The following is a 15,174-nucleotide window of genomic DNA, read 5'->3' as shown; positions in this document are numbered from 1 at the left end:
ATGGGGCAACAACACTAGCCAGGAAAGTTGCCTTGCCAAACCATGGTGAATCCAAATGCGGAGTAGATGAATGTTGTCACTTTAAGGAGTGGAAAAGAAGTTTTTGAGCAGCCAATGATACAAAAGAGGACTAGAAAAGATATAAATGAGCAAGGGGAGCTACAAACCAAGAATCTTGAGCAAGATGAGGCTTCAACAAAAACTGAAAAGTCTCATAAAGATACAAAATTGAACAAAAAAGATTCTGATAAGGTAAGTAAAGAAGTTCAAAATTCATTTAACTCATGTGTCCCTATTCCTTTTCCTCGTAGGTTTATGAAGTCTAAGAAAGAGCAAACTGATAAGGAAATCTTGGATACTTTCCAGAAAGTCCAACTGAGCTTACCTCTTTTAGATGCCATAAAACAAGTGCCCAAGTATACAAAGTTCCTTAAAGAGCTTTGTACGAACAAGAGGAGATTCAATGATCAAGAAACTGTGGCATTGTGCAAGGAAGTATCATCTGTTTTGCAAAGAAAGTTGCCACCAAAGTTGAAGGATGCCGATAGCTTTACCATTCCATGTGTAATGAAGGGAAATAGATTGGGAGAACATTGTGTGATTTAGGGGCATCCATCAATCTGATGCCATATTCAGTGTATGAATCACTAAACCTTGGAGACTTGAAGGAAACAAAGGTAGTAATTCAGTTGGCAGATCGTTCAAATAGATATCCCAAAGGCCTATTGGAGGATGTACTTGTGCAAGTGAATGAGCTTATTTTTCCTGCTGACTTTTTTGTTCTTGGGATGGAACATGACCCTATGCCTACTACACTTCCTCTTATATTGGGAAGACCATTCCTTAGAACGGCGTGTACAAAGATTGATGTCTACGATGGTACCTTAACCATGGAAATTGATGGAGAAGACGTCAAGTTCAAAATCTTCAATGCTATGAGGTACCCTAGTGATTTTGAATCTTGTTTTTCTATTAATATGTTTGACTATTTTGTGCAAGATTGTTTTAATGAAGGTGTGGAACAAGATAATTTAGAGAAGACGTTAGTGCATAGCATTGTACATGGAAAACTTAATTATTCTGAGCACATTGAAGAAGAATTAATCCAGACAGTGGTAGCCCTTGAGTCTCTTTCACCAATTCGCGGTAAGTTTTCTTCCTATTTTATTTCTCTTCCTACTTCTAACGAAAAAATTCTTCCTTCTATGATTCAAGAACCCAAATTGGAGCTCAAATCGATTCCTGAACATTTGAAGTATGCATTTTTTGGGAGAGGATGAAACATTACCGGTCATCGTATTATCACAACTCACAGCAGAAGAGGGGGAGAAACTGATCCGGGTACTAAAGGATCACAAAACTGCCATAGCTTGGAGCATTGCAGATATCAAAGGTATAAATCCAGCTACATGTATGCATAGGATTTTGTTGGAGGAAGGTGCAAAATCAACAAGCGAAGCTTAACGCCGTTTGAACCCACTCATGAAGGAGGTCGTCAAGAAAGAGGTTATCAAACTTCTTGATGTTGGCATCATATATCCTATCTAGGACAGCAAGTGGGTAATCCCTGTTCAAGTAGTTCCGAAGCGATCCGGAGTCACAGTTGTTAAGATTGAAGCTAGTGAGCTAGTGCCTACACGTTTGCAAAATAGTTGAAGAGTCTGTACAAACTATCGGAAGATAAACAGTACCACACGCAAAGAATTCTTTCCAGTTCCATTCATTGATCATATGTTAGAAAGTTTAGCTGGTTATTCTCATTATTGCTCTCTTGATGGATATTTTGGATATAATCAAATTGCAGTTGCTTTAGAGGATCAAGAAAATACGACTTTCACATGTCCATTTGGCACATTTGCATACCGGAGGATGTCGTTTGGACTTTGCAATGCCCCAACCACATTTCAAAGGTGTATGGTAAGTATCTTTTCTGAAATGATTGAGAAAATAATTGAAGTGTTTATGAATGATTTTTCAATTTATGGTGATTTTTTTTATACATGCCTACATAATTTGTCCCTAGTTTTAAAACGTTGTCAAGAAACTAATTTGGTCTTAAATTGGGAAAAATGTCATTTCATGGTTTCTCATAGATTAGTTCTAGGGCATATCATATCTGAAAATGGAATTGAAGTTGATAAATCTAAAGTAGAACTTGTTAGTTCTTTACCCCTCCCTAATACTGTCACGGAGGTTAGTTCTTTTCTTGGACATGCATGTTTCTACCATAGGTTTATGAAGGACTTCTCAATGATTTCTAGACCCTTATGCCATTTGCTTCAAAAGGATGTAACATTTGATATGAATGAAGAGTGTGTGGTAGCATTCAACAAGCTTAAGGAGTTGTTATCCACGGCTCATGTGATTATGCCACCAGATTGGAGTTTACCTTTTGAGTTAATGTGCGATGCTTTAGACTATGTCGTCGATGCAGTTCTAGGACAATATGTCAACAAAGTGCCACATGTCATCTATTATGCATCACGAACACTCAATGATGCACAGTTGAATTATTCAACAACAGAGAATGAGCTTTTAGCTGTTGTATTTGCTTTAGAAAAATTTAGATCTTATCTGATTGGAACTAAAGTTATTGTGTTTTCTGACCATGCAGCTTTGAAGTATCTACTCACAAAAAAAGATGCAAAAAACACGACTTATTCTATGGATACTTCTGCTTCAAAAGTTTGACTTGGAGATTAAGGATAAGAATGGGAGTGAGAATGTTGTAGCAGAACATCTTAGCAGACTTGTGCATTCTAACACACAGGAAGATCTCATCCTTTTACGTGAGAGTTTTCTGGATGAGTAATTGTTTTCATTAAAGGTCACTGACCCTTAGTATGTAGATATTATCAATTACAAGGTCACCAAAAAGATTCCGGATGATTTTCCACGTGCTCAGAAAGATAAGCTTGTCAAAACCGCCAAATACTACGAGTAGGATGATCCTTATTTGTGGAAATATTGCCCTGATCAATTGATTAGAAGGTGTGTCCCTGAATCTGAGTTTAAATCTATTCTAACTTTTTGTCATTCTTATGCATGTGGCAGCCATTTTGGAGCAAAGAGGACAGCCCTTAAGGTTTTAAAGAGTGGTTTTTATTGGCCTAATTTATTTAAGGATGCATACGAGTTTTGTGCAACATGTGATTGTGGTAACTTAGCCCAAGAAATCAAATGCCACAAACCCCTATTTTTATTGTTAAGATCTTTGATGTGTGGGGCATTGATTTCATGGGACCTTTTCCATCTTCAAATGGTCTTCTTTACATTTTATTGGTTGTGGATTATGTTTCTAAATGGGTGGAAGCGAAAGCCACCAAAACTAATGATTCAAAAGTTGTTTTAATTTTTATTAAGACTAACATCTTTGCAAGATTTGGGACAGCTAAAGCAATCTTTAGCGATGGAGGGAGTCACTTTTGCAATCGAACATTTGAAGCGTTGCTTAGGAAGTACAATGTCACACATAAGGTGTCTACACCTTACCATCCGCAAACTAGTGGTCAAGCAGAAGTATCAAACCGTGAGGTGAAGCAAATTTTGGAGAAAACTGTGAGTCCTTGTAGGAAGGATTGGAGCATGCACTTGAACAATGCATTGTGGGCTTATAGGACTGCCTACAAGACTCCTATTGGAATGTCCCCATTTCGGATAGTTTATAGGAAACCATGTCATCTTCTAGTAGTGTTAGAACACAAAGCTTATTGGGCGATCAAAGCCTACAACATGGACATGAGTGTTGCTGGACAGCAGAGGAAGCTTCAATTGAATAAGTTAGATGAAATCCGGAATGATGCATACGAGTCTAGTCGAATATACAAGGAGAAATGAAAGGCATTTCATGACAAGATGATATCAAGGAAGAGCTTTGCCATTGGACAGAAAGTTCTTCTATTTAATTCTCGCCTTCAGTTATTTCCAGGTAAGCTTCATTCTCGATGGGTTGGTCCGTTTGTTATAACTAATATTTTTCCTCATGGTGCAGTGGAAATCCAAATTGCGAAGACCGGAAACATGTTCAAAGTGAATGGGCATAGACTCAAACCATATTATGAGTCTTTTGCGGAGCATGATGTGGAAGTTGTACCCCTCCAAGAACCATCTCCCCTTTGATTATTACTCTTGGTACCGTCCGGTTGCGGACGTAAAAGCAAGTGCTTATTGGGAGGCAACCCAATATTTCTATTCATTGTCTTTTTATGTCATTTTCAAATTTTCGTTTGCTTTTTCTGAATTTTCTTGCGTGCTAAACTAAATTATTTATTTTCTTTGTAGGAACATTTGGTTATGTCCACCATTGGAGTTTATTGCAAAATTGAAGTTTGGGGGTCATTGTTTGATTTTACTGCAAATTGGGGAAGTTTTCAATCCAAATGCTTTATTTTGTTTCTTTTTATTTTATTTTATTTTTATTTTATGCATTATTGTGTTTTCTGACATTGGGGACAATGTCCAATTTAAGTTTGGGGGTAAGGATTGAAAAAATGACCAAATTGAAAATTTTCGTCCCTTTGACTTAGAACTGGTTTCATTTGTTTCCTTGTTGTTGCTTTTTGTTTTGTTAATTAGTTTTGTTGACTCTAAAAAAAATAAAAAATAAAAACCCAAAAAAAAGAGAAAATTTGGAAGATGTGAAATTCCAAAAAAAATAGTCTTATTTTCTTTATTGTTTTGAATTAGATTTTATTAGTTTCCCGTCCCAATGATATAATTGGATTGAATTTGAACCACGGTGATCAAGAACTTAGTAAGCATGTGTTGGGTGAAATTCCTTATTCTCTTGTTAGCCTTGTACATATTTTATCATCTTTGAAAAACCAAATGTACATAGCCTTTTGATGTGAAACTAAAGCATGACTTAAAGCTTCATATGTGAATATAGTGACCATATACAGCCTATGTGAGTTTTTGAGCCTATTGAAAGTGTGTGCATTTTTCATACACTCCTATTCTTTCATGTGTGATGAACTTATGTGACTTACATCTCTAGAACTTGCGTAACGATCATTCGAAATGTTTGTCATTGATTGCATGAACTTGAAAATGATAGAGGAATTAGGTTTATCACCATGGCCCAAATAAGTATGTTTCCTAAAGAAAAATGATATCATTAGATTGCCAATTTGAGCCATATATGTTTAGCCTTTTATTTCTTTTCACCAGATATGTCTACCCTTATACCTTACACATTTTTCCTTAACCTTTCCAAGCTAGCTAGTGAGCAATTTGAGATTGTCTTATGAGAAATGTTTGTGAAGTACTTTGAAGGAGTTTGGCAAAAGAATAAGTGTTGGGGTATTTCATGTTTGTATTTAGTTATGTGCGAAAATTGGTTCTAGAAAAAAAAAAAAAAAGAAGAAGAAGAAGAAGATGAAAAAGAAAAACTGTATACAAAGCAAATAAAAAGGTTTTTAAGTTTCAGTTTGGGGGTGTGATTGGAGAGCTTGAGTTCTTATAGATCTCAACAAGAGAATTGCTTGCAATGTAGCTTGGAACTTGTGTTTACCTATCCTTTCATTTATATAACCCTCTCCCTAAGCCTCATTATATCCAATAAAAGTCCTCTTGATTTTAGTTTTGCAATTATGATTGTGGAGATGAGATCTTTATGCAAGCTTATGGTAGATCTTTCATATTTGATTCTTTGAGCGAAACATGTTAAACTAAACATATGTGTGATTGAGTATATGTCCCGTGAGAAGGTCACTAGTTTGCATGTGGTGTTTTAAAAAAAAACAAAAAAAAACTTGAAATTGCATTAGCATGGCTATTACACACACTACACTTCAAGGATGATTAAAAGGTCGCTGTTAACATTTGAATAAGGAAGATGAGCTTGGATTAGCTTGTTTGGTGCTAACTAAGGTTCTTGATGATTTGTTTTCTTGAATGAAATTCTATGAGGGTTACATAGTGGGGAGCTAATGTCTTTCATGTTGCTACTTTTTCATGTTTTCTTTGTTTTGCTCGAGGACTAGCAAAAACTAAGTGTGGGGGTATTTGATAAGCTAATATCTATATATATTTTATATTATATTCACTTGTCTTTTCTTAGTTAGTTCCTTATATTTTTTAGCTATTTACTTTGTTTTTGTGTTTTGTAGGATTTGTCAAGCAAAGAAAAGAAAAATAGCACAAGTGGGATTTTAAGTAACAAATTCGTCAAAACTGCCTATGTAGATTAGCTGACTTTGGAAGCAAGTTGCAGACAGGTCAGAATGAATTTGAGAATGAACCTTATATGCTTGGAAAGCTACAGATGTCTATTTTCTAGAATATTTTGCAGATTGTTAATATCATTTTTCTAGAAGAAGTCATGGCCATTTCTACGGATGCATACTTAGTAAGCATATCTAGGATTCTAATGCTATGAATATGTGTGTGCTTGCCCTTGTCAAATGACAACCTACATATGTTCTAGAGTACTACTTGTTAATTGCGATTAACATGTGAACCAATTTCTAGGATAAGTAAGATAACACTAGTACTTACGATGCCTTGTGATGACTCAAACTCTTTTCGTTCTCAATGATTTTTATTTGTTAAATCTATGAACACGTCATTCTAGATTGCATGTTAGAGACTAAGTTAAGTTGAAAACGCCATTATCTTAACATACTACATAAGAAAGAGTAATAGGTTGAGTTCTAATATTGAGCCAACTCGTTTTTCATAACATGTTTGCATGATTATTTGGTGGTGGATAGCAATTCCCCTAACTCGTTTTTCTTAATTTGTGAACTACTTAAAATATGTTTTTGCCCTGTTTTTGTTCGATTTAATTTAAATAGCAAATCAACTCCAAAATTCCCAAAAATTTGTGTGAGTGTAGCTCTATGTGTCTAGTGTTTCATATAAAATTTCGTGAACTTTAGATTAGTATAAGTCAGTCTAATAATTATTTTTCGGTGGCTGGTCAGTAGGGACAGTAACCCAGTTTTTGTGACATTTAGTTCGATAAAACAATCTTCTGCTGGAAAGACCCTTATTTTCATATGCTACAATTGACGAATCTTAGTGTTAATAAGGAAAATCAATAGGACATTTGTGTGCTACTTTGTGGTGTGCTTTTAATCCTATCATAGTGTCATTAAGTATAAATATATATCCTAAAACTTCCGCAAACAATACACTTCTTCCACCATAGGAATGAGGTATATAGTGTGTTAACTTCTTTGAATCCTACCCAACTAGTTTGCCTATTGAACATAGACCATGGGATCTCTAATCAACTAAGGTAGGTTTCCACCCAATTGATTCATTAGTTATGTTGGTTTTAGCCTCATTCCCCTAAATGATCAACTTACTCTCTAGTCAAATTAACCTTTAATATTTGGTACCATTTAGGTTGATTATTTCTAATGTTGGCCAAAATATTCCATCATGCATGGAACAAATTTCATTGGAGAGTCATTGAAACATATGTTCGAACGTACTAATAAGTAATTTGCTAGGAAGTAGACTTCTCTCACATTTAAGGTATTTGAAGAGATCTCTAACCTTTCACACCTTAAAAGTCATTCATAATAAGAGATATTACTTATTATCTCTTTTACATGCAAATTACTCTTTCTAATTTGTTCTTTGCCTTATTTGCAAACCATCACAGTACATGCATAGGATTATACCCTACAAAATTTTGAAGCCAATATGCTTCCTATCCCGATTGTGCAAGTACTTTCGTTTGAGGATTTTCTTATTTCACTGCATGTATTTCCACTTATGTACTTTGACTTCACATTGTAAAAAATTCAATTAGTTAGTATCATTGAATTCATCTAGTACATATGGATGCTCTTAACTATGAATAAACAACACAATGACTATGTGCATCCAATTCATATGCGTACTTAATAATCATCATCTTGTCTAATTCAATTATGTATGCTTACTGAATAAGCAGCATTTCCGTGTCTAGTCATTCATTTTACGAAAAAGCCCAACACTTTAACTCATTGGTGTAAGAGGAAATCCTTCATGCCCTCATGCCTAATTATTTGATAAACTCAAATGTCGAAAACACCTAGAACTGAAATTTAAATATGGACTTTATTCCATAAGAAACATCTCAGTTTGGCAATCCTATTCATTTACTCATCTCATTTCTTTCTCCGGGCTTTGTCCAAAATGAGCACCCGCCAACCCACGTACATATGCTTTTCTCAAGAGCTTCAACTTCAAGGCTGGTGGTGACTAATCGGAGAGGTTAAATGCACTGCCAAACGTAGACAATTCACATGACATGCCTTTCCTTTGAAGTTTGAATCTCACATGGCAGATTCATCTTTCCATTTTTGTTTTCTCACCACATTACATGGGCAGAAAGCATTTTCCCAATGATATGCAGAAACCGATCGACCAAAATTCAGCTAGGGATTTAAGCACTTAACCCTAATCCTGGCTTCAATAATCTCCAATGATGCCACAATTTGCATCTTCCCCTATCAAGACATGATTTGTCTTATCATGAAGCCACTCAATCTTCCATTTTAAATAATGGGATTCTCTAAACTAATGTAATACTGCATATCAGTTTGATTCTCTTAATGGAATCACTTCATAAAAACATGGTCAAGAAATCAATTTTAATAAGCGTAATGGTTAGCGAGACTGGGCCCCAGGTCCTCATCATTGAAATCTGTTGTACCATTAGGCTTTAGTATTTGGACCTCATCCCTGATGTATGTAGGAGATGAAGAGAACCCTTATTCTATAAAAGGGATCCTTCACCCTCACTTTATGGGAGCAGAGGATAACAAAGAGAGCAAATCTTAACCTCTATAGTCTCTATGTACATTGTAACCCACATTTAACATAATGAAACCATATCGACACTAGTATGAACGTAGCTTCAACTTGAGATGAACCACAATATATCTTTGTGTAATTCACGATCGGATTTATGTTGATCGAAGATCGACCCAATTTTGTGACGTCGTCTGTGGGAATCGATATGAAAGCTATGTCGATTTTCCCTCATCTCTCCATTGTGTAACCAGCACAACCACCATTGTCCACCGTGAACCCAAGAAAGCCTAGCTCGTGTTCCTTTCTTCCTCTTTCAGGAATCTACTAAGGAAGCTGAGAAGCGGTTCCTTCTCTCTCTGTGGTTCTAAACTGCTACTGCTTCCTCAACACCCACCCATTTTGATTTAAAATTAGGAATTAGGGATTTAGGGTTTGCCATCAACGTACGAAACAAAAACACCCACTCATTATTTTTGGGAATTTTCGCGGGTCATAAGGATGAGGCTGCAGACCCAATCAAGCCCCTTCTTCCAAATCGCAGCCGTTGCTCACCCAAGCTGTAACTTGCAGCCGTGACCAGCTCGCAGGTATCGGCTTCCCTCCAACCGCACCACCGTGGGTCGGCCTACAAAACCCAGGCGAAACCGCCGGCATCAAACCCAGGTCGAGGTCGGTGCTGCAAGCTCGTCAGAGGCAGCTCCTCTGAAATTTCCAGCCATGCCGTACATGTTGTCTGGGAAAAACTCACGAAGAAGATAAGAGCATCTTTATCTTCCTTTATTTTTTAACTTTCTTAATTATTTTATATTGATTATTTAAATATTTTATTATAGTTATTTTCATACATGACTACTGCTATGCCATCGCTTACAATGCCGGGTCACATCATATACCATCATTACTACTTTTATTATTTTATTACTATTATATAAATTGCACTATTGCCTAAATGAACGAGATGACATGTTATAATATTATGTTTTACATTATTATTAAGAAATTTTAACGAAAAGTTTCTGATTCTGTTTACTTTAACGAAAAGTTATATTTTTCAATTCATTTTCATTAATTTTCCTTATTATTAATGGTTTATCACATGACTATTTCCCATAACAAGTAGCAAGTCTGACCAAATTACACATTTTATTATTTGAATGTTAGGGTGACATAACTTTGGTTGTTCATGGCACGGTCCATTATACAAAGTTATAGATAGATGAGCCACATGCTTATGGTGACAAAGATTTAGTCCGAACGGTGATCTTTTGTTTGACCGGACACCCGCTTGCTCTGACACTTGCTCATTTGGACACCTATGCGCTCAGACACCCGCGAGCTCGGACACCCATTCGTTCGGGCACTTACGAGATTGGACACCCACAAGCTTGGACATGTCTGAGCTCGGACCCCAACTCATGGACCCACCTCAAAGACCTTACGTATGCCCAAAACTCAAAGACCCGACGTGTGGCCAGTGGACCCGACACATAGACCCAATATGCGAACCCGTCAAGCGAACCTGAGTCATGTCAAGAGTTTACTCATATTGAGCACACACTCACATATACGCATACTCACAATGAGGAACGCCACGAGCCAAGCCGTCTAGCCTTTAGCCGAGTAACCTCCTCGCCGCGAGCACAGCCTCTAGCCAAGCAGCCTTGCAACTTGTGCTACCTCTAGCTGAGTATTGCTTCACGTTGAGCACCGCCTCATGTCATCGATTCTGGACAACATATAGTCATTTCGGCCCGCAGATTTGAAATCTCTAGCCAAAAGACTATCTTGACTAAAGACTTGAATGACTCATGTTGTACCATACATTGACCTTAGTATTTGGGCCTCATGACGAAACCCATGATGTATGTAGGAGGTGAAGGAAACCCTTATTCTATAAAAAAGATCCTTTGCCCTTACTTGGAGAAAGGGCAATGAATAGCAAAGGGAGCAAACCCTAGCCACTATAGTCTCCACGTACATTGTAAGCCACATTTAACATAGTGTAATGATCATCATATCGACACCAGTGTCAACGTAGCCCCAACTTGGGGTGAACCACGATATATCTGTATGTTCTTATGCGTTTGTGTGATTTACAGTCGGATTTACGTTAGTCTAAGATCGACCTGATTTTGTGCATCAATAAAATCAAACAATCATACCAATTAAAAACAACCATACCTGTGCACCTTGGCTTTGTCATCACGGACACAAACTCTAAAGGACAGAGAGTTTTCTTTTTTTTTTTCCTTTTTTTTTTTTTTTTTTTTTTTTTTGTGGGATAAAGGACTTATAGTTTAATTTATACATACTGGTATGTTTGCACCAACAGACATGAGTATAAACTTGTAAACCTAGAAAATTATTGTCAGTACAGACACGTAATAACAAAATATAGTCATACAATACAATACATGTGGTTCTGAAGAGTAAGAGAAATTATTTCCAATATACCAGCGTAAAGTTTTGGTGGATCATTCTGCAAAGAGAGGCTCTGAATTACACAAATTTATCATGTGCTGTATTCATAACCCACACAAGATTATTATAATCCATCACAAAATTATAAAGTGATGATCGGTTATATTATCCAAGTGATATAACTGACTCAAGGCAAAGGATTTTTTTTTATTTTAAATAATAGTTATATAATCAGATGTATATTTGCTTTAAGAAAATTAATCATATAGAAGTATGAAGATAAACTAAAAGGATTTTTTTATCTGTGAGGTTTCAGCCAATAGAGGTACGAGGTAGGCAGTGCTTCACCGGATTTATGGCGTTGAGTTTTCCACCGACATGAGAGCTTCTCGTGTTAATAACGTGCTGTGAAATTAAACATATGTGTGCAGTGGAATATAAAGTGTAAATAAAACACAATATTTACAAGGTTCGGTAAGTGTGCCTACATCCTCGGGCAACAGTAGTACTTTCTTTCATTATTTCAAATAATAGAAATACAAAATAACTCTCATTGTTTTCTCTTTTCTCTCTTGCCTAGCTCACAATGACAAAGCTACAAAGGGATAATGAGGGGCGGCTGCCCCTCCGCTCGTCAGAAATCGCCGAGAGCGAGGATTCCACCCCTCTGATCTTTCGAGCCTGTCAGAATCTAGTTTTGCTTCTGGTTTGCAGCGCTTTGTTGATACTGCGTAATTTTTTTTTAATACCTAGCCCCTATGATCTTTTTGGCAGAACTTGTGGTCGTCTTTGGAAGGTTTGATGTTGCCCTACAGCAATATGCCGCATGTCGGTTGTAGAAAGTTGGAACTTAGACGGAGAAAAAGAGAGAGTGCTAGAGAGAGAGAGTGTTGAAACTTACACGGAGAGGATGAAGTGAAAACAAGATAGGAAAGGATGGTGGATGCAAAGAACACGTGGGTTCTAGAAAATTGATATTAGTTTAAAGATGTTTAAATATTGTAGTCTTAACGGGGTTGAACGGATATACAATAAGAAAATAGTAATTTTAGAAGTAAAAAAAACTTGTTTTTTTTTGGCAAGTATTTGACGTGGCACAGTTTTTTATTGTGAAGAATGGAAAATGCATCATATTCTCTATTGGAGCCAACCTTATTCAAATATGCATGTTTGGAAGGTGGGAAAGCTAGTTAGTGTATAAGCTTCTTATATTAGTATTAATGTTACTGATTATAATTACTTCGGTGAATAGAGTATTTTTTTGCTATGAATATTTTCAAAACACTAATGCATAACAAAATGAGAGATCAATGATTGAGTAATAGCTTGATTGTTTACATTGAGATATATGTTTTTGCTTTTATTAATAATGAGCCTATTATACGATGTTTCCTTGACATGAAAATCATCGGCAACAATTGTAACTTCTTTATATTGATGCATTATAAACAACATTAATATTGTCAACTATCTAAAAGGATTTGATTGTCTACATGTTTCTGGACTTTGTACAATTTTAAATTCCACCCGTCATCCCGACTATTCCTAGCTTCGCCACTACTGGCTCACTGGTATTTTCTCCTGCATATCTCTTCTTTCTTTTCTTTCTTCCTTTCCTTTTTTCCTTCATTTCCTCTGTTTCTTTCTTTTCCTTTCATACACTTATCATGCTCTCATCCATGAGAGTCCTCCAAAGTGCAAGTACTCATCTCTTTTGTGTGAACATGTGGGTTCCCATATCATCTTTTGATCTCAACTCGTATTGCCTACAATCAATCCTCTTTAGACATCTAGACCCCCCTCAGATCTGACTGATTTAACTCAGCCTTGAGTAAGCAGATCTCATTACTTCCCCCAACCCCTGCTTTGAACTCCATCTGGTTGAATCTCATCCTACCACCCACCATAAATCCCTGCCCACTAGATTAAGTTCTCAGATTTGAATTGATTAACTGGCTCTTCAGGGTAGTGGGGAATTTAACTCTGGTATCTACCCTAGTAACTGGCAAGAAAAAGTTATGGCGAGCTATAGATATGGAAAAACCGGCAAAAACAAGGGGAATAATTGTCCCCAAACAACTCCGGCAATAAATGTGGGAATAGTGGACATAACTACCTACGGGTCAACAATTAAAATCTCCAAGAATTTGTTTTCCACCAGAAATAGGTACTTCAACTAACAATTCTTGTTTGATTTTGGTATACTTCCAACAGGAACAGCTAAAATGAGCTAGGAGGAAAAAGGAGACTATTTACCCAACTTCAATTTTGGGGAGGGCTTCTACTGTCTATCTCTCGTACACATCTGTTCAAATAGACCAACCTACACGGACACCAAGAGACAAACGGCACACCAATAAATGGATGAGTTGGTGGTCCATCTAAAACAATCAATGGATCTGTCGTCAATGGAACAAGGAATGAAATTGGTGGGTGCGGATCTGGTGAACAAGAATTTGAACAAATGGGGGTCAGGAATATTCTACGATCATCTTGGAGAGAATTTGGGGAGGTAGAAATAAAGTGGGTAAGAGAGAATACTTATATCATAACTACCCAAGATGAAAGCATAGCAACAAAAACTCTAACCCAGGTACCATGGATAATGATGAAACATAACTTTTCTATCAAGAGATGGCCTTCGGAACTCGCCTTAGAGGAAGTTAAGATAGAGATGGTCCCGTTTTGGGTACAAATCAGGGGGTCCCCCTATGCCTCACCTCGAAAGCAAATGTTCGAAGATTTACAGAGGATATTGGGGAGTTTATTGAGCTCAAAGATCCGGCCAAAGCTCGAGGATTTCTCTGAGCTAAGATCACTATCAACATCACGAATCCTCTAATAAATGGATGTTGGCTGGGAAAGGAGAGTAATAAAGATACTTGGGTGGAGTTTCGTTATGAATATCTACAAGACTTTTGTTACTGATGCGAAAAGATAGGTCACGCAAAATATGACTATTCGTAATAGCCAAACAAGGGAGGTACGGCTAGCTTTGGAGAATGGACCAAAACGGCTCCAATTCGGGACGTGGTGGAGACTAATAGACCTCTTACTATAGGTGTGGGGGAAATGAAACCTGTAGGTGCAGTGAGAATTGGCCCAAAGCCAACATCCCAGAGAAATGTGAGTGCTATAGGGTCGGAAAAGAATGGGAAAGATAGTAGCAACAATGGACCCCGACCACAGGGATATGGCATTTCAATCAAACAAAGGGCGGAAAAGATGGCATAGGCGTCAAAGAACTGTGGATGGGACGAGGAGCCTTCCACCTCAATGGATAATACCCCACAGAACAAGCCAGGTCTTTCTGGGCTACGGGCCTCTATGCTCCCCACAACCACCCATCAATAGGGGAACAAGCAGACGATCATGATTCTAGAGATCAATGAAGAAAACTCTACCTTACCGAGTGGAGAGAATCCTAGTCCTAATACAGTTAAGGCCCACATGAAGGAACTGACGGATCCTAATAGTGAAGAGACTGAGGCCAGCCATATGAAAAGGGAAGCAGACCTCCAACATTTAGAAATGGCGCCATCTCCACAGAAGAAGATCAAGTGTATCGAAAGCAGGGAAGAAAGAAAAGGAAAAGCGACAGAGAAGATGAGAAAAATGAGTATCAAGGAAAGATGTTTAATGATGGAAAAAACTATTTATATTAAAGAGGAACTGCAAGAAATCCTAATTGAGTATCAAGACATGTGGGATTAAATGGATGAGGCCTCAGAACTAGAGAAGAGAGTGATCCTGGCAAGAAGAGTGGGCAATCTGTCCAGGGTGGTGGCGGCTGGCTTGCAATAGCTGCACACTCTCCATGAAACACTTATTTTGGAATTGTCGTGGTCTTAGGTCAAACACGATAGTTCGAGCCTTACATGGGCTAATTAGAAAGCATAAGTTCTCTATGATCTTTCTATCGGAGATAAAAATGAAGGATCATAAAATTGATGGAGTGAGGAGGCATATAGGGTTTTCGAGTGGGTTTAATGTGCCTCC

The 15,174-nt window shown here is 37.3% G+C and overlaps 2 pseudogenes; both read left to right on the top strand.

Moving 5' to 3' along the window:
* Nucleotides 1–1,656, top strand: LOC148696307 (uncharacterized; annotated as a pseudogene).
* Nucleotides 1,657–2,235: 579 nt separating this feature from the next.
* LOC148696306 (uncharacterized) lies at nt 2,236–4,119 on the top strand (annotated as a pseudogene).
* Nucleotides 4,120–15,174: the final 11,055 nt, after the last annotated feature.

The sequence above is a fragment of the Pyrus communis genome, chromosome 6 (assembly GCF_041283825.1).
Source record: "Pyrus communis isolate YQ-2024b chromosome 6, ASM4128382v1, whole genome shotgun sequence".
NCBI classification, from domain to species: domain Eukaryota; kingdom Viridiplantae; phylum Streptophyta; class Magnoliopsida; order Rosales; family Rosaceae; genus Pyrus; species Pyrus communis.
Note: the sequence above shows the minus strand (reverse complement) of the source record. Positions and strands in the feature narration are given on the sequence as shown.